At 43.3% G+C, this 23,800-nt stretch overlaps 2 pseudogenes; both read right to left on the bottom strand.

The window, feature by feature from the left end:
- Window positions 1–219: 219 nt before the first annotated feature.
- LOC100979448 (E3 ubiquitin-protein ligase RBBP6-like) lies at window positions 220–4,589 on the bottom strand (annotated as a pseudogene).
- A 326-nt stretch (window positions 4,590–4,915) lies between these two features.
- LOC100979111 (zinc finger protein 532-like) lies at window positions 4,916–22,752 on the bottom strand (annotated as a pseudogene).
- Window positions 22,753–23,800: the final 1,048 nt, after the last annotated feature.

Raw genomic sequence — 23,800 nt, 5'->3', positions numbered from 1 at the left:
AACCTCTGCCCATTACCTAGTTCCAAAGCTGCTTCCACATTTCCAGGTATCTTCATAGCAATGTCCCACTCCTTGGTACCAATTTTCTGTATTAAGCAATTCTTGTATTTCTATAAAAATACCTGAGACTGGTTAATTTATAAAGAAAAATGGTTTAATTGGCTTATAGTTCTTCAGACTGTACAGGAAGCATAGCACTGGCATCTGCTTCTGGGGAGGTCTCAGGAAGCTTACAATCATGGTGAAAGGTGAAGCAGGAGCATGTGTCTCACATGGTGGGAGTAGAAGCAAGAGAGAGTAGGGGAGGTGCCACACACTTTAAACAACCAGATTTTGCAGAGAAAGCACCAAGCTATGAGGGATCCACCTCCATGACCCAGACACCTCCCACCAGGCCTGACTTCCAACACTGGGGATTTTATTTCAACATGAGATTGGGGTGGGGACAAATATCCAAACTGCATCAACCTCTGATGTAAAAATCCAATAATCAAGCAGCAATATTTTAAGTGCAGCACAGAGTCTTCCATGTTATTATTTACAAGACCTAAATCTCTTTACATAATAACAAAATTGAATACAGATGACTTACCCATTAAGTCCATTTAAAAAATCTGTCCTTTTACATGGTGACAGATTTCACTTTTTGTTATCTTTCTCTTTCTCTTTCTCTTTTGCTCTTCTTTGACTTCCTTTTCTTATGTCTGTGTTTTTTGGCTTTTTTCCAATTCCCCTGCAGTACCTACATGTATGGTTTTTTTAATGTTTCTTGTGCTTTTCCTTTTCCTACTTTTTCTTATTCTTCCTGCTATTCTAACTTTCTGCGGAACTGGCCCTGCTGCTATGGCCTCAAGTCTGGCCTCCAGAAGGGCTCTGACTTCTGCCTGGACTCTGGCTCCTCCTATGCCTACCTGGCCAACTGTGTCCAGGCTTTCTTTTGCTTTCTCCTGCTTTCTCCATTATCTTATCTTTCAGGACCTTAGAAGTGTTTCCTGAAGTTTCCTCATCTTTTACAGATACGTAACTTCCACTGTCACTTTCATTATAATCTGGCTCAAAAGCAGCTTCATCAGTGTCTCTAGTTAAGTCAGGGGACAGTCGAGAGGAGTGACTTAACTGGGGTTTAGGGTTGGTAGCATTCTTCTCAACTTGCCCAGTAATTTGCTCTTTCTCAATTTGCGTGCCTGGTGGATTAAGAATATCAAGTAACTTATTGCCACTTGACTCTTTGTTGTTCTTTGCTTCTAATATATGTGTCTCATGATCTTCACAAAGACTTTTATCTACAAATTTTGCCTCTTACCTTGAGTGTTTAGTATCATAAGTGACTATCATAAGTGTTTAGTATCATAAGTGATCATGAGGTCTTTTGGTCTCTTGAGTGACTAGAATTACTTTTTTTTGGAATCTCCTCTGCCATTTTTAAGAAACTCTCTTTCCTCCATCAGCTTAGTTTTCCGTTCAGATCAGAAGCTATAGTTTATTGTTGTTGTTTTTATTTTTTATTTTTTTCATGCTTTGTACATACTTTTTATTTGTTGAATAAATGAATATTTGTCAATATGTACATAACCACATAGAGCGAGCATTAGATTTAGAGAGCAAAATATTTGGGTTCTAATATGCAAAGCCACTTACCAGCTATGAGGGCTTCAGCAAAGAACTGAATCTGAGCTCAGCTTCCTCAACTGTAAAACTAGGTTATTTGGACCTATGTGGCCTACCACACAGGCTTATTGCAAGGTTCAAATGCAGAAACATATGAAAGTGCTATGAATACAATTTACAGCAATACAAACATAACAAGTAACAGCAATGGAATTTCAAGCTGAAATTCACACCCTTGGATTGTACCGATGTACTGATGGAGTCAATGAGAAAGTGACAAAATAGCTGATTACTAATGAGAAAGAACATGCCATTCTTCTGAGTGGGAAGGATTCTGCAACATCCTGTAGCTTGTCCCTGCAATTAGTCACTTTCCAAACTTCACAAAGATGTCAGAGACTCACAATCAATAACTCTCTCACAGAAGCACAAGGGCCAAATGTCCCACGTTTATTTACATATGAAATGTGTTTCACACAGTTATGATGGATGGAGTGCATAACACCTGACAGCAGCAAGACCTTTCGAGGAACCGAACGTTGACTACAGTAGATCATGCAAGTATCTATATATACACAAAAGAATTCCTTTTCTTAACAAAAAAAAAAAAGTACAAAACATGTTCAGGGATAAATGTAAGATATGAAATGCAAAATAAAACACAAAACAAGCCTGGGCATGGTGGCTCACACCTGTAATCCCAGCACTTTGGGAGGCTGAGGTGGGCAGATCACGAGGTCAGGAGATTGAGACCATCCTGGCTAACATGGTGTATCAGGGGACCTGCCCCGATAATCACGTAGGTTCTTTTCTATTTTCCTAAGCGTTGGCTGGCTTGAGAAATAAAGGGACAGAGTACAAAAGAGAGAAATTTTAAAGCTGGCTGTCTGGGGGAGACATCACACGTTGGTAGGATCCGTGATTGCCCCACAAGCCACAAAAACCAGCAAGTTTTTATTAGGGATTTTCAAAAGGGGAGGTGTGCGAATAGGTGTGGGTCGCAGACATCAAGTACTTAACAGGGTAATAGAATGTCACAAGGCAAGTGGAGGCAGGGCAAGATCACAGGACCACAGGACCACAGGACCGAGGCGAAATTAAAATTGCTAATGAAGTTTCGGGACCATTGTCATTGATAACATCTTATCAGGAGACAGGGTTTTGAGATCAACCTGTCTGACCAAAATTTATTAGGCGGGAATTTCCTCTTCCTAATAAGACTGGGAGCGCTATGGGAGACTAGAGTTTATTTCACCTCTGCAATCTCGACCATAAGAGACAGGTACGCCCCGGGGGGGCCAGTTCAGAGACCTACCCCTAGGTGCGCATTCTCTTTCTCAGGGATGTTCCATGCTGAGAAAAAGAATTCAGCGATATTTCTCCCATTTGTTTTTGAAAGAAGAGAAATATGGCTCTGTTCTGCCCGGCTCGCCGGCAGTCAGAGTTTAAGGTTATCTCTCTTATTCCCTGAACAATTGCTGTTATCCTGTTCTTTTTTCAGGGTGCCCACATTTCATATTGCTCAAACACACATGCTGTACAATTTGTGTAGTTAACGCAATTATTACAGGTTCCTGAGACGATATACATCCTTCTCAGCTGACAAGATTAAGAGATTAAAGACAAGACAGGCATAGGAAATCACAAGGGTATTGATTGGGGAAGTGATAAGTGTCCATGAAATCTTTACAATTTATGTTTAGAGATTGCAGTAAAGACAGGCATTAAGAAATTACAAAAGTATTAATTTGGGGAACTAATAAATGTCCATAAAATCTTCATAATCCATGTTCTTCTGTCATGGCTTCAGCTGGTCCCTCCGTTTGGGTTCCCTGACTTCCTGCAACAATGGTGAAACCCCGTCTCTACTAAAAAAAACAAAAAAAAACTTATCTGGGCGTGGTGGCGGGCGCCTGTAGTCCCAGCTACTCGGGAAGGTGAGGCAGGAGAATGGCGTGAACCCGGCAGGCAGAGCTTGCAGTGAGCCAAGATCACTCCACTGCACTCCAGCCTGGGCGACAGAGAGAGCAAGACTCTGTCTCAAAAAAAAAAAAAAAAAGAAAACACGAAACAAAACCAAAAAATAGAACTCTCTCAGAGAACTATAAACGGAAGGGACGGAAGAGTACCTCTGCTGCATTTTAATAAAGCAGAACTACCGACGTTAAATATACTTCTTGAAATGGCTGAACTAAACCCGGGTGGCTCCGCGCTTAAGGTAACGGCCAATTGCAATACACAGGCGGCTGCACTGAGAAGTCAGTGGTTGACGTTGTGCATCCCAACTCTAAGTATCAGAACGTTTGGCAGTAGCACCCAGAACAGGCAATGCCAACTCTTTTGACAGCAAAGGGTTAAGTCAACTGACTTTTTTTTCGTCAAGAGCCAGAGAAATACTTGATATTCTTAGTTGTGTTTCTGTAATAGTTAATAAATTACATGACAAAAACCTGACTATATAAATCTATTGGTCTAACTACGTATTTGTAACTTTTATAGTAGTCCAGCCCTTTCGTTACTTTCCCTCCTCGTGCTTTTAAAGCCAGCCTTGCAGATCTGCCTAGAAAACCAGTCCCATTTTTTTCTTTAGAACAGCCTTCCCCATGCCCCAATATGGAATTGAGGAAATCAGCATTCCTTATTAGATTCCTGGCTTCAGTTTTTATCCACGGCTGGGAAAGGAGCGACCTGCAAGGCTGCTTTAAACACCCTTTGCATGGCCTGAAGACAAAGGCACGCCCACACTGGAGTGCAGTTGTCTTACATGTGAGCTCACTCCTTCAGGGCAGGCACATCGAGGCAGTGCTAAGACACTTAAAAGTTCCTAGGGTTTTTGAGACCCACAATTACTTACAATTTATGTAGTGTATTCTAAAAATTAAAAACACTAAAAAAGGCATTATTTTAGCCTGTAATTAGTTAACCCCTTCAAAATCCAAACATACAAAATGGTTTATTTGAATTCAGGAGCTGCCCCTGTTACTAAGAACTCTGTTTTAAAGAAACAATACAAAAAGAAAAATTCTGACCCAAAACAACTCAAATCGTTTTCCACTAAATATTGATACAAATGTGTAACAAACAGTATAAAAAGTTATTCATTTAAATATATACAAACTCTTTTAAACTCAAATACTGTTTTACTACTTATCGAGGATATATACAATGAGGTGAAGGAAGGTACGTTGAAAGAGAACATATTGCAACAGCCTAGACAGTACTGTTTATTATACTGCAAACTTTTTGTAACAAAAATATCTTTTTTATTCCAATGTGGACAGGGATTTTCCTCATGTACCTTCTCTGGCTATTTCTTGGCTGAGCTCATCCTTTTGGATTTGATGAAGGCCATGCCATGTATCCGCATGTGAGTATTTAAGGCAGCTTCAGTTTCAAAAGTTTTCACGCACACTTTGCACTTTCTGTCTGACACGGTGCCATTGGGGGATTCATCCTCGTGGCTGGGTTTGTTCTCCTGTTGGTTATCTTCCCCAGCCCCATTTTGCTTGGACACTGGCTGAGGTTCCTTTAACTTGTGTACAATGAAGAGGTGCCTGGACAGAGAGACGTGAGACGTGTACCAGAGGCCACACTCCTGGCACTGGTAGGAAGAACTATCAGATTTGTGCTGAGGGATGTGTTCGTGGAACTGAAGCAGGTTTTCGGTGGTGAAGCCACACATGGCACACTTGAGAACCTTAAAAACATTGATTTTCAGCTTTTTCAGTGGTTGAGTGATTGCTCCTCAGGAAGGCCTGAGCTCCAGAACTGGTTCTTCCAACTTCCACTTGGGACTGGGGAACTTGGTGTCTTCTTTTATTTCTGTTTCCTCCTCACTGGTGGCATCTGTCATTTCTTTCAGGTCAGGGTCCTTGATGCTGTGCATCAGCTGGATGTGCTTCTCTAGCATCAATCGTTTGGTAAAGGTACGTCTGGAGTCTGGGCAGTGCGAGCAGGCATACACTTTCCTGATGCCTTTGTGCTTGATCCGGTTGTGCTGGCACAGGCTGTGGGATGAGCTTGTCACACTGGCGGCAGGGATGTTTCTTCATTTGCTTCCCTTGCTCCTTCCTCACGTGGGATATGTACACATCTCTCTGAATGAACAGGCGGTCACACTCCCAACACGTCCACCCAGGACTGGCCACTTTCTTGGTTTCCACTGATTTTTTCACAGGAGATGGAGATTTCTTTTCCAATTTCTCTTTCCCATTCATGGACTTGGTGTCCTCTTTGTTCTGATTTGCTGAATTTTGAGTTGCTGGCTTAATGCTCAAAGGCAAGTTTATACCCAAGTTTGGAGGCCCTTCAATACTTTTCAATGTTCCATGCGTAGACTTGATATGGTCCATCATAAGTTGCTTCTGTGCATATAAAGGATAACAGTCTGGACACTTGAAAACAGGCAACTTCTGGTTTTCAATGTGTTGGTCAAAGTGGCGATACAGCAAGGTTTGCAGGGTGAACACAGTGTCGCACATGGAACACTTATATATTATTTCTGGTTATCCTATCTTGATGCCAGGATGCTGTGTGTAGGTGTGGGAATGTGTGCTTGGGGCGGACTTACATGCCATTGGACAAATAGGACACTTGTAGAAGACTTCACAGTGAGAACCTTGAATGTGAGACTGCAGGGCAGCCACATCAGAGTATACAACATTGCAATGCACACATCGAAAACCACCTCTCCTCATGTAGTGCAGACAGTTCTTGGTGACGTGGGTCTGGAAGTGCACTGACCTGCAGATGGCCCCGCACTCAGGGCAGGTGTAGAGAGATTTGTGCTGATGGATTCTCTGGTGTGATGCGTAACTGCACTGGTTAGGAAGCAGCATCTGGCAGATAGTGCAAGTCTTTTGTCCACTCGTATCTGCAGCCTGCTGGAAATGTGTAGCCATTGATGTCTCATACTGAAGACTTCATTACACTCCAAACATTTTAGACTATGTCTACACACTTTGGAGGGGTCTTCATCTAGGGGCATGGCTGGGGTGATGGGAATGCTTAAAGGAGCCGATATGACTGTCCCAGTTATGCCAGACTGAATTTTTGTGACAGTGTGTGTGCCGGCTCCCACAGGGCTCTGAAGAGTGGAAGTTGAAGTGGAAGTATTGCTTGATGGAGAAACTATCATTTGACCTGCTGGGACTGGCTTTAAAATTAAGTGGGAGCATTGTATTACCACCCCTTTCTCCTTATGCCCACGGGCATGGGAAAGGAGGCTGCATTTGTTGTAAAAAATGAGGTTCTTTGTACCATGGTTGCATGTTACTTCGATGCGCATGCTCTGTCTGTCGTAGTGCTGGGTCAGACTCTTTTCAACTGCAAAGGAGTCCCCACACTCCAAGCACTTGTACCCACGCGTTGGTAACGTGATCCCTGCATTGGTGGGAGGACTCAGGTTTGGAATGTAAACAGGGACTGGATTGACACTGCTCAGCACCTTGTTGAAAGCTTCCACCACAGAACTCTGCAAGGACGACACCACCTGGACTCGAGACAACTTTTTGGGGGGTTGCGAGGCTGCTGCATTGATTATTGCCTGCTTTATTTGTTGCTGAGCTTTGGTTAGCACTTGGTGGAGTTCAGAGGTGGCCTGGGCACCCTGAGGCAAAAGGTTAATGTTGGCAAGGTGCACAGTCTTTGGCACGAGTTTGGCGTTGGCCCGGCTGGGTGCCGGCACCACGACAGTTTGCTGCTGGATGGCGTTGGCGGCTTTAATGATGGCGCTGCTGGCGCTCTGGACAGAGGCAGCAGATATGACTGTGGCTTTCACTGTGGTGTTGTTAGCGAGCTTCAAATTAATGACTCGGGATCCTGCCGTCTTCACTTTCCTTCACAGCAGACACTGGGAGGAAAGCAGTAGCCACAGGCTTGATTGTGACCTGTTTAGGGGTGAGCTCTGCAGGTGAAACTGCATTGGTCATGACCGTGGACTGGAGAGGCGCCCTGAGGAGAGAGGAAAGGATGGCAGCTGATGCTGGAGATGACAGAAGGAATGTCACAGAGGCCATCACAGACGCCGTCTGCTCAGAAGATTTCTTCCCAGAGTCAAGATCCACTTCTGGCAATACCCTGGTCACTGTTCTCTTGATTTCCCCAGAAGACATCTTAATGGTTTTTATGCGGACTTTGAAGATTGCTGGTGCGGACCCTGCAGGAGAGGACGGGGAACTCTTGCTGCTGTTCTCACTTGAGATGCTTCTGGGATTATCCGGTTGCTTTAGGGATGGTCTTTTTGGTCCCGTTTATGAGATTCTGGGATTCAGGAGACTTGTTGGTGGCTCTCGGACTGTCGTTTACTTCTTCTTCTTCTTTTTTTTTTTTGAGACAGAGTCTTGCTCTGTCACCCAGGCTGGAGTGCAGTAGCGTGATCTCGGCTCACTGCAACCTCTGCCTCCCAGGTTCAAGCGATTCTCCTGCCCCAGCCTCCCAAATAGCTGGGATTACAGGCGCGCACCTCCATGCCCAACTAATTTTTGCATTTTTAGTAGAGACAGGGTTTCACCATGTTGGTCAGGCTGGTCTCGAACTTCTGACCTCATGATCCGCCCGCCTTGGCCTCCCAAAGTGCTGGGATTACAGGCGTGAGCCACCGCGCCTGGCTGTCATTTACTTCTTTTGGTAATGGGGAGGATTCCCTCGAATTGGCCACTGGTTCTTTGCAGGAGTCTGAAGCCGCCTTTTTAGCGCTGAGAGCCATGATGGCAGAGCTGCAGGATGAGAGCTTGGAGGATGACTTTGTCTTTGATGGCGCAGTGCCGGGGAGGCAGGTGTCATTCTTCTCGGAGCTCAGCTTCCCATCCAGGACTCTGTTTTCCAGCACGTTGTCAGAGTTTTCCTTCAATTTATCCTCTGCTTTTCTGACTTTAAAAGGTTCATAAACACTCAGGTTTATAGAATTGGCTTCTGCTTCTCTCTTAACAACTTTGTTTTTCTCCATATTGCCTGATGGAGAGAGTCCAGTTTTACTGGAGTTTTCCCCTCCAAATGCCTTCAGCTTATCATAGTCCTGCTGGGGAGCTGACCCTGTCAACACGTTCGACCTGAAGCTTGATTGCACGTCCTCCTTGTCAGGGGGTCATCCACCTTGATCTTCTCGTCGTCACCACACTCTTCAGCACTAGAGATCGGACTAAACTGGCTGAACGTCGAGTCTTTCGAAGTCACCTCAGAGGCAGGCACATCTCCTTTCAAGGACTTCGCTCCATCTTTACTGTAACTGTCAAGGGAGGACGCTGTGAGAAACTCATTATGTAGGCCATTGCCAGTGGGGTTGTAGCCGTCTTTCTACCTGCCCTCTGTCGCCCAGGCTGGAGTGCAGTGGTGCAATCTTGGTTCACTGCAACCTCCACCTCCTGGTTTCAAGTGATGCTCCCACCTCAGCCTTCCAAGTAGCTGGGACTATAGGCATCTGCCCACATCCAGCTAATTTTTGTATTTTTTATAGAGATGGGGTTTCACTATGTTACCCAGGCTGGTCTTGAACTTCTGGGCTCAAGTGATCCTCCCACCTTGGCCTCCCAAAGTGCTGGGATTACAGGTGAGCCACCGCGCCTGATAAGAGTTTTTTTTGGTTTGTTTTTTTTTTTAATGTTATAAACACCTATTTCTGTTAAGTTTTTTCACATCTCTCAAGATTATGATTTTTCTCTTTTATCCTATTAATGTCACGAATTACACAAATTTTTCAAATATTAGACCAACTCTGCATTCTGGGATAAGCGCCGCCCCCCTCCAAGTCACATGTATTATCCTTTTTCTATATTACTATGTTTGATTTGCTAATATTTTGTTAAGGATTTATATTAATAAGAAATACTATTAGCCTGTAGTTTTCTTGTAATGACTTTGTTTTTCTTATCAGGTTAATACTGGCATCATAAAATGATACAGGAAATATTCTCTCCATCTGTTTTTTGAAAGTGTTAGTGTGATATTGGTGTTATTTTCTCCTTAAATATTTTATAAACTTCCCAGTGAAGTGATCTGTGTTGGTATTTTCTTTGTGAAAAAAACATTTTAAAACTACAATTTCTATTTCTTTCGTAGATATAGTATAACTTAGATTATCTCTTCTGTCATTTTTGTAATTTGCTTCTTTGAAAAAATGGATAATTTCATTATATCCATAAACATATTTGCATATGTTTGTTTATATTATTCCTTTCTATCATTTTAATGTTCATAGGACTTGTAGTTATGTCTCCTTTTAAACTTCTGATATTGGTAATTTTTGTTTTTTCTTGAGCAGTCTAAAGGTTTATCAATTTTATTATACTTTTAAAAGATACAGCTTTTGCTTTAATTGGGTTATCTCTGCTGTTATCCATTTTCTATTTCATTATTCTTATTCTCACCTTGATTTTATTCTTTTCTTCTATTTATTTTCAGTTTAATCTATCTTTCTAGTCTTTAATGTGGAAGCTTAGATGATTGCTTTTAGACCTTCCTTCTAAGTACCACTTACCTGTTCTACAAATGTCTTTTTGTTCTCCTTTTGCAGTCCTAATTGTTCTATTTGTCCCTGGAGGGCACTGGGCGTTTCAAGTGTCCTGCAACTGAAGCTACCTGCATTAGACTCTTCATCAGATTTTAAGAAGGGTTTGTCACCAGAAAATTTCAGACTATTTGATACCAATTAAGTATAGATTTTTAGGTAATTTCTTACAGAATCTATCAATTGTACACTTCTACATAATAAGGCCTAGAGCAGTTGACTGAACATTGTGGGGAAAGAAGATGTGTGTTTCATCTTTTTAATTCTCTTTCTCTCCCACTTCAGGAGAATCGTTGCTGCATGAGGCCTCTCAGGTCAGTGCCGTTTCCCTCCTATTTTTCTTTATGTGAAATAGCATAAATTCTGGCTGTGCCCAAGTTTGTTGGTGAGCAGAAAGTCAAACTCTCACTTCAGACTCAGTAAATTTGTTAGAAAAACTGATTTCTGGATTTGGTTCTAGTCTAGCACAGATTAAGAAGTAGAAATATGTTGAAATGAGGATAAAGAGCATTTTAAATGAAAACAGAGATCCAGTATGATGAAATAGGGGTAAATTCTTTTTTGCTTCATTTTCCTCCAATTTCATTTTAAAACAGGTGATTTTTTTAAAAGAAGATGTTTTTGTTCCAGTGGGCATTTGATGCATTAGCCTTCCTGGGCCTTCCCAGCAGGGATATAGACCTAGCTAAATGACCTGGTGGTATTTTCTCTGAGTCAAGTTAGCATTAAATATTGTCCCTGGATATGGAAAGGGATGGATAATCTAATAGTCTACAGATGTCAGAAACTTTATTCTCACCTTTTCTCTTCATATTTTAAATGTATAAGTCTTTTTGAAAAACATTTAGACTGCCACCTCCAATTAGGATATAGAAAGTTTCAAGAGATCATTGCTCTCACTGAAATAATGTGAGTAAGCTGGATAAGCTACAGAAGCATAGTTGTTAAAAACCCAAGCTGAGGATAAAGAAGTGGAAATAAACTAAATTCCAGAGTGCAAAGAGCCCTTGCTAGGAAAGTGAGACCCAAGGCTGCTTTCCTCAAAGGGGTATGGTGGATGGAAGATTGAACCCACTATAGATGGGAATTTTTGCAGATGCAAGGAGAAACTAGCTGAACTTTTAACAAATTTGCATGAGCTGGCAAAATGTATTAAAATCCCCCAAAGTCCCAAATACAAAATGACATCTATATGCCAGTTCTCATCTACAGGGTCTTCACCAACTTCATAGCCCTGTCCTGGTAAAGGCTAAGGACAGGAAATGAGGGTAAAGAGATTTCTCTAGGACCATTCACCCATCAACTCTTCCTAAGTCTTCACTGAGAACCTGGCAGCAGGAGGTACAGGGAAAGGAGAATTAAGAGAGACTTGCTCAGGGCACACCTGCCCACTAATTCTTTCTAAATGTGCACATAACTAAATAGAGAAGACATGTTTATAAAAAGCAGGAAGGGCTGGGTGCGGTGGTTCATGCCTGTAATCCCAGCACTTTGGGAGGCTGAGGTGGGTGGATCACCTGAGGTCAGGAGTTTGAGACCAGCCTGGCCAATATGGCGAAAGCCCATCTCTACTAAAAATACAAAAATTAGCCAGCCATGGTGGTGCACACCTGTAATCCCAGCTACTTGGGAGGCTGAGGCATGAGAATTGCTTGAACCTGGGAGGTGGAGGTTGCAGTGAGCAGAGATTGTGCCACTGCACTCCAGCCTGGGCAGCAGAGTGAGACTCTGTCTAAAAAAAAAAAAGCAGGAAGATGTAATGAATAATCAAGAGAAAGAAAAACAACAACAACAACAACAACAAAAAAACAGAATGAGGAATGACCCAGATGTTGAAATCAGCCGACAAAAACTTTAAAATAAGTATTACAACTCTGTTAAAATATTCACTGGAAAAGCCAAGCAAAATGTGTGAACAGATTGTAAATTTCGGCAGGAAATCTGAAACTCTACAAAAGAATAAAATGGGAATTCCAGTACTGAAATGAAAAATTCATTTGAAGGACTTAGCAGCAGACTGAATAGAGCACAAGGGAAGATCCATAAACTTGAAGATAGGTTAATTAAATTAATCCAAACCGATGCATAAAGAGAAAAATTAAAACTCAAGCAGAATAAATACAAAGAAAACCATACCAAAGCACATCATGGTCAAATTGCTGAAAACCAATACTAAAGAGAATATCTTAAGTGCTATCAGAGAAAAGGGGCAAATACATTTAAGAAGGTAACAAGAAGAAAGAATGATGGCTGAATTCTTATTAAAAATGCAGAAGACAATGTAATGGCTTCTTTAAAATGCTGAAAGAATTTAACAAAGCATTCAAAATACATACTTCAAAAATAAAGGCAAAATAAAGACATTTGTAGACAGGAAAAAGCTGAGGAAATTAGTCCAGTAAGTAGACTTGCACTACATAAGTCTGCAAACTATAAACATTTTAGGTTAAAAGGAAATGACACCTGATGATATGGTTTGCATCTATGTCCCCATCCAAATCTCATGTTATATTGTAATCCCTATTCTTGGAGGTGGGGCCACCCGGTGGGAGGCGACTGGGGGCTGATTCATCATAAATAGTTTAGCACCATTTCCTTGGTGCTGTTCTTGTGATTATGAGTGAGTTCTCGTGTGATCTGGTTGTTTGGAAGTGTGTAGCAATTCCTCCTTTTTTTCTCTCTCTTTCTCCTGCTCCCTTCTTATAAGATAGCCTGATCCCACTTTGCCTTCCACCACAAGTATAAGCTCCCTAGGCCTCCCCAGAAACAGAAGCTGTCATGCTTCCTGTACAGCCTGCAGAACCATGAACCAATTAAACCTCTTTTCTTACAAATTACTCAGTCTCAGGTATGTCTTTATAGCAATGGAAGAATGGCCTGATACACCTGATAAATCCTGGATGTGTAGGAAAGAAGAGCGTTGGAAAGGGTAAATATGTAGAAATGTGTGTGTGTGTATTTGTGTAGATGCATGTGGATGCTCACATACATCAAGACACTATTATTATTTTATTTGCTTAATATTTATGTCTATATATTATATAAATATGTATATATTATGCATGTGTTTAATACATATTAATATGTAATTAATATATTAATATGTATGTATTTATTAAGCAAATAATAATGTCTTGATGGATGTGAGTATGTACATGCAGGCACATACATACATATATATACACATATACATACATATATATACTCATATGTAAGTAATATATATGTATACACACACACACACATATCACTTTCTTGGCTCCATATTGAAGAATGAATACTGGTATACTGGTGGTGAACTCCCTCAGATTTTATCTGTTGAATATGTCTTTAGTTTGTATTTATTGTTGGTGAGTTTTTTTCCTGGGTAAAGGAAATTGTAAATTTGTATGTTAACAGGTGTATTAGGCCATTCTGGCACTGCTATGAAGAAATACCTGAGACTGAGTAATTTATAAGGAAAGAAGTGCAGTTGGCTCACTGTTCTGCAGTCTGTATAGGAAGCATAGAGGCATATGCTTCTGGGGAGGCCTCAGGAAGCTTTTACTCATGGTAGAAGGCGAAGCAGCAGCAGGCACTTCATATGGTGAAAGCAGGAAGCAGGAGCAGGAGATGGAGAGTGAGCAGGGGTGCCACACATTTTTTTTTTTTAGACAGTTTCACTCTTTTTGCCCAGGCTGGAGTGCAATGGCGTGATCTCAGCTCACTGCAACCTCTGCCTCCCGGGTTCAAGCGATTCTCCTGCCTCAGCCTCCTGAGTAGCTGGGATCAGAGGTGTGCACCACCATGCCTGGCTAATTTTGTATTTTTAGTAGAGATAGGGTTTCACCATGTTGGCCAGGCTGGTCTCAAACTCCTGACCTCAGGTGATCCGCCCACCTTGGTCTCTCAAAATGTTGGGATTACAGGCATGAGCCACTGCGCCCGGCCAAGTGCCACACACTTTTAAATGACCAGATTTCATGAGAACTCACTATCACAAAGACAGGACCAAGCCATGAGGGAAACACCCCCATGATCCAAGCATCTTCCACCAGGCCCCACCTCCAGCACTGGGGATCATAATCCAACATGATTTGGGAAAGGACAAATATCCAAACTATATCATTCCACCCCTGGCCCCTCCTAAACTCATGTCCTTTACACATTGCAAAATATAGTCATGCCTTCCCAACAGTCCCCCAAAGTCTTAACTCATTCCAGCATTAACTCAAAAGTCCAAAGTCTCATTTGAAACAAAGCAAATCCCTTCCACCTATGATCCTCTAAAATAAAAAACAAGTTACCTCCAAGGTACAATGGGAGTATAAGCATTGGATAAACATTCCCATTCCAAAGGGAGAAACTGGCCAAAAGGAAAGGGCTACAGGCTCCATGCATGTTTGAAACCCAGCAGGGCAGTCATTCAATCTTAAAGCTCCAAAAATAAACTTTTTTGACTCTATGTCCTGTAACAAGGGGACACTGGTGCAAGGGGTGGGCTCCCTAGGCCTCGGGCAGCTCCACCTCTGTGGCTTTGCAGGGTACATCCCCTGTGGCTGCTCTCAGTTTAGTGCTTGTGGCTTTTGCAGGTGCAGGGTACAAGCTGCCAGTGGATCTGCCATTCTGGGGTCTGGAGAAAGGTGGTCTCCTTTTCACAGCTCCACTAGGCAGTGGCCCAGTGGGGGGGACTCCGTGTGGGGGCTCCAACCTCACATTTCCCCTTGGTACTTTCCTAGTAGAGGTTTTCTATAAGGACTCTGTCCCTGAATCAGGTTTTTGCATGGGCACCTGGGCATTCTCATACAGCCTCTAAAATCTAGGCAGAGGCTGCCTAGCATTCTTCACTCTTGCATTCTGCACATCTACAGGTTTAACATCACATGAAAGCCACCAAGGCTTATGGCTTGCATTCCCCAAAGTGGCAGCCTGAGCTGTACCTGGGCCCTTTTGAGCCAGTTGGAGCTGGAGCAGCTGGGATGTGGGGAGCAGTGTCCTGAAGCTGTGCAGGGCCACTGGGCCCTGGGCCTGGCCCATGAAACCATTCTTTCCTTCTAAGCCTCTGGACCTGGGAAGGGAGGGACAGGCATGAAGGTTGTCTTCAAAATGTCATGGCCTTTTCCTCATGTCTTAGATAAAGGTACTTGGCTCCATTTAGTTACACAAATATCTTGTACAAGTGGTTATTCCACAGCCTGCTTGAATTCCTCTCCCAAAAAAGCTTTTTCTTTCTTTGTCACATGGTCCAGCTGCAAATTTTCCAAACATTTAAGTTCTGCTTCCTGTTCATATATAAATTTCAACTTTATTTCTTTGCTCCTGCATCTGAATGTGGACTGTTAGAAGCAGTCAGGTACATCTTGAACACTTTGCTGCTTAGAAATTTCTTCTGCCAGATACTGTCAATAATCACTTCAAATTTCCACAGACCTCTAGGGCAAGAGCAGAAGGCAGTCAAGATCTTTGCTGAAGTATAACAAGGGTGACCTTTGCTCCAGTTCCCAATAAGTTTCTGATTTCCATCTGAGACCTCATCAGCCTGGACTTCACTGTCCATATCACTATCAGCATTTTGGTCACAACTATTTAACCAGTCTCTAAGAAGTTCCAAATTTCCCCTCATCTTCCTGTCTTCTTTTGAGCTCTCCAAACTCTTCAAACCTCTGCTCATTACCCAATTGCAAAGCTGCTTTCACATTTCCAGGTATCTTTATAGCAATGCCCCATGCTAGGTACCAATTTTCTATATTAGGCTGTTTTTGCATTTATAAAGAAATACTTGAGACTAGGTATTTATATGAAAGGAGGTTTAATTGGCTTACAATTCTTCAGGCTGTACAGGAAGCATAGTACTGGCATCTGCTTCTCGGGAGGCCTCAGGGAGCTTTTACTGATGGTGGAAGGTGAAGCAGGAGCAAGCGCTTCACATAGTAAAAGCAGGAGCAAGAGAGAGAGAGTTGGGGGGAAGTGACACACAGTTTTAAATGACCAGATCTTGTGAGAACTCACTATCATGAAGACAACACCAAGCCACGAGGGAGCTGCCTCCATGACACAAACACCTCCCACCAGGCCCCACCTCCATCATTGGACATCACAATTCAATATGAGATCTGGGTGGGACAAATATCCAAACAATATAAGCAGTTATTTTCTGTTGGGAAAAGCTGAGTGTTGACAGAAGCTGAGGCAGGGTTTGCATGTCTGACATAATATAAAAAAGTCTTGGAATATGTCCGGGGTCCAGGGTCTAAAGCCCCTTGTGGCCTTTGGAACACCAAGCTCTGTGCTAAAGGGTAGAAGGCTACCCTGATGCACCATAACTTAAACCCAGGGCATAAAATCCCTCATGGCTTGGATAGAATCCAGGGCTCGAGGCTCTGGAATGTGTCTAGACTTGCTGGCTTCTTGCTCCTTGCTCTCCCAGGATCGATTGTATCTTGAGTTAAAAGAATCTGCTCTCCATTATCTCAAGTAGCAGAGCAAATGCTAAACCATCACAGCTGTAAATCATGTGCTTAATGCAACATGCCCTTTTGACCTCCACATTCTCATCACCTGTTTCTTTGTTGGATTACCAATAAATAGCATGGGCTCCTAGAGCTCAGGGCCTTCGCAGCCTCCATACACTAGTGATGTCCCCCTGGTCCCAGGTTTTTCCTCTCAAACTGTCTTTTTCTCAATCCTTTGACTCTGCCAGACTTTGTACCCCCACGACTTGGTGTTGGGTCTGATCACCCCAACAATTTTCTTTCAGTGCATTGAGATGGTCATTCTACTGTCTTCTAGCTTCCATTGTTTCTTTTGAGAATTTAGCTGTTACTCTAACTGCTGCCTCTGTAAAGACATCTTTTAAGGTTTCTCTTTGTCTTTGGTTTTTTGCAGTTTCACTATAATGTATCTACATGTTGATTTATTTTTAAAATTTTCTGCCTTGAGATTTATTTGGCTTCTTAAACACGTGGTTTTGTGTCTTTAATTAGTGGGTTTTTTTTTTTTTTTTCTGAGACGGAGTCTTGCAGTGTTGCCCAGGCTGGAGTGCAGTGGTATGATCTCGGCCCACTGCAACCTCCACCTCCCAGGTTCTAGCAATTCTCCTGCCTCAGCCTCCCAAGTAGCTGGGGTTACAGGCATGCGCCACCATGCCCAGCTCATTTTTGTATTTTTAGTAGAGACAGGGTTTCACCATATTGGCCAGGCTGGTCTCGATTCCTGATCTCATGATCCACCTGCCTCAACCTCCCAAAGTGCTGGAATTACAGGCCTGAGCCACTGTGCTTGGCCTTTTATTAGTTTTGGACACTCTTTAGTAATGATTTATTCACATTTGCCTCTGTTCCCATTATTTTTTTCTTTAGGGACACCAATAAAACATATGCGTTAAGACTGTCTCACCATATCCTCTGCATCTTGATCTGTCAAGAAGCAATTATTTTCATGTCTCTTCACAATTAGGGCTTTCTGAGCAAATGTTATTGATATCTGAGTTAAGGTTAGAGGGTGTTAGGACTAAAGCCATCTGCTCCCATTCAAAGGGCAATAAGATTTATCATCTTCTAACTCCCACCCACCCCACCTCAGGCCAAATGCTTGCATTCTGTAGTAGAGACCTTCCCATTTTTCTTTCTGAGACTACTAATTTACACTTCAAAGGGGAATAAAGCCTGGAACCATGGAGCCAGTTGCTTCCATTCTGAAGGATTGTAAATGACTGGAGAGCAAAGGTGCTTCTCTCTCTGAAAGAGGATTGTAGCTGGGAATGGTGTAGTCTATATGAATTACGTTCCTAATTTAAACTGTTAGATTCATAATTTCAGAATTTCTCTCCTTCAAAAAGTCCTCTGCATAGGCAGCCTCATTGAACTAAGCACTTTAAATAGGTGGATTTTACTGTATGTAAACCATACCTCAATAAAGCTGTTAAAAAGATAAAATCAGGCAGAAAAAAAGTTATTGAATTTTTAATTTTAATAGTATTGTATTTTTCAATTCTAAAAAATCTATTTGGTTTTGTGAAAGGAAAATAAATCTTGGGGCCCCCAAATTGCTAAGTTAAAGGCAAAAGTGAAGCTGAGAACTGCTTAGAGTCAACCTGCCTCCCATTCTACCCAAAGTCACCCCTCTGCTCACTGAGATAAATGTATATCTGATTGCCTCCTTTGGAGAGACTAATCAGGAACTCAGAAGAGTGCAACCATTTGTCTCTTATTTACCTATGACCTGGAAACCTTGCCCTGCTTCGAGTCTTCCCATCTTTGCTTCAAGTTGTCCCACCTTTCCAGAGCAAACCTGTGTTCATCTTGCATTATGTTGATTGATGTCTCATGTCTCCCTAGAATGTATAAAACCAAACTGGGCTCTGACCACCTTGGGCACATGTTGTCAGGACCTCCTGAGGGTGTATCACAGGCACATGTCCTCAATCTTGGCAAAATATACTTTCTAAATTAATTGAGACCATCTCAGATATTCAGGGTTCACAGTTTCCTTACATATCTGTTATGTCACTTTTTATGATTTCCAGTTTTCTGCCAAAATGGTTTAAATAAACTTTTATCTCCTTGAACATAGCAGACCTATTTATTTTATGGTATCTGCTGATGATTCCATTATTTGCAGTTCCTGTGGGTGTGTCTGTTTGCTGTTTCTGTTTATTCTCATCCATAGCATTTTTTTATCTTTTTTTTTTTTTTTTTGAGACGGAGTTTCGCTCTGTCGCCCAGGCTGGAGTGCAGTGGCACGATCTCAAGTGATTCTCCTGCCTCAGCTTTCTGAGTAGCTGGAATTATAGGGGCCCCCCACCACGCCCGGCTAATTTTTGTATTTTTAGTAGAGATGGGGTTTTGCCATGTTAGTCAGGCTGGTCTCAAACTCCTGACCTCGTGATCCGTCCGCCTCAGCCTCCCAAAGTGCTGGGATTACAGGCGTGAGCCACGGCACCTGGCCTCATCCATAGCATTTTATCTTCACATGTACTTGGTTATCCTTGACTCTGTGTTAGACATTGTGCTTGGAAAACATAATTTAAGGCCTATACTGTGCCCTTGTCTTCTAAAAGTAGGTTCTTTATTCGTTTTGCCAGGTGACTGGGAGCACTACCAACACAGGATTACCTTAATTCAAGTTCAGGCCTTGTTGTTTTCTCCAGCACTCAGATTTTTGAAGCACATTTTCATCTATGCGAGGACTGGTTTGTTTCTTGTTATTCTTACTTCAAGTGTGCAGCATTCTGGGGTCACATCCCAAAGCCAGATCATATATTGGGTCTGACACGTGGTGGGCCCTGGATGCCAACTTTTTTCCCATAGTATCTTGAGGCCACCAAAGCCCAGAAGCGCAGCTAAACTTGGAACAACAGAAGCCCAATTGTTTTACTAACCTCTCTAGATTCTGGGCCTCTTTTGGAACTTGGCCAGATAATTTTTCACTATCTTGCAAGCTCTGTGATGCTTGTAAGGCCAAGGAGGGAGGATCACTTGAGCCTAGGAGTTCAAGACCAGCCTTGGCAACATGGGGAAACCCTGTCTCCACTAAAAATACAAAAAATTAGCCAGGCGTGCTGGTGCGTGCCTGTAATCCCAGCTACTCGGGAGACTGAGGCAGGAGAATCGCTTGAACCTGGGAGGTGGAGGTTGTAGTAAGCAGAGATTGCACCGCTGCACTTCACCCTGGGCAACAGAGCGAGACTCCGTCTCAAAAAAAAAAAGGAAGTGAAGTCTCAGAGCCTCCGCTTGGGACCCCATTGTAGCTTGGACAGGGACCAGAACCAGCAAGAACATCGCATCAACAGACCACCAGCGCCAATTGCAGGCTACACCTTCCATAGCGACACCGCGTGGCAGCATCCAGCAATGGCAGCATAGGGCTGGAGTTGTTCTTTGTCCATCTGGTGCCAGGGAGCAGGACTGAAGAAGCAGGATTCTTGGACAATACAGGGGAGGAGGGAGGGCCCAGAAAGGAGGCGTTGGACTTCCTGTGCATCAGGGTAGGCGAGTGCTGAGGCAATTATGAGAGAAGGCGAGCTCACATCTTTGCTCTGCCACAGCCTGGGGAGTTGGCAAGTTACTGCATCTTTCTGCCTCCGTTTCTTTATTTGCAGAATGGTGACAATAATAGAACCTATCTCCTAAGGTGGTTGTGAGGATCAAATGAATTAGTGCATGTTGAATAGTGCCTGGCACATATTAGGTGCCCAGTAAATGTTGGAGGTTGCTGTTGTTATCATTATTATTAGAAAAGATGAAAAGGGATGAGACAATATTGGCACCCAAGTTAGCTTATGCCATAAGATGCAGAGGTAGATATCATAATTCTCACTTTACAAATGATGAGACTGAGTTTCAGAAAATGCAAATAATTTGCTCAAAAGCAAACAGGACTGATAGCACCAAATGTTTTCCAGAAACTGAATTTATTGCCAGTAGAGATCATATCTGCATGGAAACTCTGATCTTCCGGTCTGACTTGTGTTTCCCAGAAGTTTGAACTTAACCTAAAAACCAGATCTCCACGATGCTTCAGTCAGGATCAAGTCAGATGCAAAATTTTATGGCAAATGAATGTGAAGTCCAAGTGAACCACACAGGGGAAAAAACCTTCATTTTTATTACCTCTGATTTCTTTTTATTTAATCCATTCTCTTTTTCCATCCTCAGTGCTTCTGCCTGAGTTTAACCTTCATCTCCTGCCTGGACTATGCGTCATCATCATCATCATCTTCTTCTTCTTATTATTATTATTTTGAGATGGAGTTTCACTCTTGTTGCCTAGGCTGGAGTGCAGTGGCGGGATCTGGGCTCACTGCAACCTCCGCCTCCCAGGTTCAAGTGATTGTCCCCCCTCAGCCTCCGGAGCAGCTGAGATTACAGGCACCTGCAACCATGCCCGGCTAGTTTTTTGTATTTTTAGTAGAGACGGGTTTCACCATGTTGGCCAGGCTGGTCTCAAACTCCTGACCTCAGGTGATCCATCTGCCTCGGCCTCCCACAGTGCTAGGATTACAGGCGTGAGTCACCATGCCTGGCCCCGTCATCTCCTACTTAGTTGTCTTTCTCCCAGCACTGCTGCCCTCTAGCCTGCCCTCCATGCATGTAGAAGGGTGGGGTGGTTTTCCTAACTAAAATATCCCCCTACCTAGATCCTTCCAGAGACCGCCCCCCCGCCAACTCCTGTAACACTGCACAGCCTCCTTAGCTGTGTTCAATCTGACCCCGTCTCCCTGCTGAACCTCTTTTTCTGCTGCTATCTCAAGAGCTGGGTTCTCTTTCTTTTTGTTCCTGAAGCATTTAGGCACAGTCCTACAATAGCACTCACCATGTTTTATTGCAACTATCGTTTGCACCGAATCTTCCCAGGAGACTGAATTCATTGCCAGTAGAGATCATATCTGCTCCCCTGGTGTCCCCTTAGTCACCAACATGGTGCAAACTAGAAAGTGTTGATGAATGGGGCAGATTATCCTTGGGGCTCATTTAGTATACAGAGGTGGCCACTCGAGTTTAGGATCAAATGCAGCTCTTCTTTATATTACGGGGAAGTAAAAAAAAAGGGGGGGGAAAAGTAAATGGCCATTACACATTATATCAATGTGTCAATTCTATATATGCTAAGAAACCTCAAATAATGCAGTTTGGCTGTACATCAGAGATCTGTAATCAACAAGTGGAAGAAAAGATATTATCATGGCCAGAATTTATAGAGGTACTTTCTTGTGATATCAGAGAACAGCACCTCAAATTGGAAAGCTTGGGCAGGTCCCAAATGGCAGGTTAGAAGACCAGAGTACTAGAGTAGTCTGTATATTTATGGGGGCACGCTGGGAGCATCAGCAGCAACTCCTTATTCTTCTGGCTGTTGGTGGTACAGCAGCGAAGTCAGGCATTCCTAACTGAGCTACTTGGATTCAATCCTAACCTGGCTGTGCTACTAGCTGTGTGACCTTGGATAAGTTCCTCAGCCTCTCTGTGACAAAGTTGACTCATATGTAAAATGGGGTAGTCATAGCACACCCAGTGTTATTATGAGGAGTTAATATTTACAAAGTGCTTGGCACAGTGTCTTAGTCCATTTCTGTTGCTATAAAGGAAAGCCCAAGGCCGGATAACTTATAAAGAAAAGAGGTTTATTGGGCTCACAGTTTGGCAGGCTGTGCAGGAAGAATGGCACCAGCATCTGCTCCTGGTGAGAGCTCCAGGCTGCTTCCACCCATGGTGGAAGGTGAAAGGGAGCCTATGGGTGCAGAGATCGCTGGTGAGAGGAAGAGAGAGAGGAGGGAGGAGGTGCCACACTCCTCTAAAAAAAAGCTCTTGCGAGAAGAGAGTGAGAACTCACTTATCCCTCCACCATCCCCCAGGGAGGGCATTAATCTATTCATGAGGGATCCACTCCCAAGATCCAAACACCTTCCATCAGGCCCCACCACCAGCCCTGGGGATCGAATTTCAACATGTGATTTGGAGCAAAAACATCCCAACTATAGCAAACTGTGTCTGGCAAGTAGTAAGCAGCACACACGTGTTAGCTCATGATGTCACCCATCCAGGAATCAGTCCTATTCTAATGAAGGCTAACCCACAACATCAAGGTGTCTGGGAGAGAAGGGTCTTGCTTCCTTCCACTCACTGTGATGCTCCACACTCATGCATGTCTAGTTCTTGTGTCATATCGAGTGTAGCTCTGGTTTTGAAAACACGTAGCCCTCATTTCCCTTCTTCTGGAGAGCTGTGGTCAACAGCTCGGTTAACGAGCCATCGTTCCTCTGAGAATAACTGAATCTGGACCATCTGATCAGTATATCACCTGAACGCATTTGGCTCCCCATGGCCTGTCTCCCTGAGAATTGGCTCCCTTGTCTCACCTCCTTGGCATTGCAAGTTTAAAAACAAAAGCTTTCTGGGCTTTGAGTTATGGCCGCCTGCTGTTTCTGTTGCCCAGCCGGCACTGAAGAATGTTCTGTCTTAGGCGCTTCCATTATTGGCAACAAAGGTTTTTCCCCCTGATAAATTGCTTAAGTTGCATCAATTGATTAATGATCTGTAGAGTGCATTTTCTAGCACTTTTCCATCGGTGTCTCCTGAGTGGGCTCGTTCATGAGCAAAATGTGTCTGCTTTTTTCTCTCTCCCTTGCCTCACTCACGGCTGTTTCTGGGTGGTGTGTGGTGGGCAGGGAATGGGGTTTCATGGCAAGAGAGGAGCTGGATCCCAGGATTCATCTGTCAACAGTGGGCACTCGAACCACCCCTTCACTTCTTGGGGCCCAGGGTCTTCTGTGGAATGAGAAGGTTGGACTTGGAATTGCCAAGGCTCCTTCCAGCTCATTATTCTTTGATGCTTCTCAGCTTCTCTCCTGATTCCTGCCTTAGAGCTGACCATTCAGGAAACCCCTTAGAGGGGGTGGCACGGGGAGCCCCCGTCTGCTGCAGTTGGAGGAAGTTCAAGACATATAATGGCCAGACTTCTCAGTCTGGAGGCCTGGCCCCCAGTAGAGGCTCTGCTGATGCAGAGGGTCCATGTGCTCCTAATGAGACCCTGGATTTGGAATCAGTGACGATGACTCCTTGAGGATCTCCTTTGGGACCTGAAGATCTTGTCCAGTTGCCAGTTAACCAACATTTCAGTGAGACTAACAGTGGCTTCTAAAGAGGCTGAGACCAGGCCTCTTGCTTCTGTTGCACTCCTGTGACATCCAGCATAGGGTTGGGTGCACTGTAA

This window comes from Pan paniscus, chromosome 8 (assembly GCF_029289425.2).
Source record: "Pan paniscus chromosome 8, NHGRI_mPanPan1-v2.0_pri, whole genome shotgun sequence".
In the NCBI taxonomy this organism is placed as follows: domain Eukaryota; kingdom Metazoa; phylum Chordata; class Mammalia; order Primates; family Hominidae; genus Pan; species Pan paniscus.
This window is presented reverse-complemented; position numbering and strand designations above follow the sequence as displayed.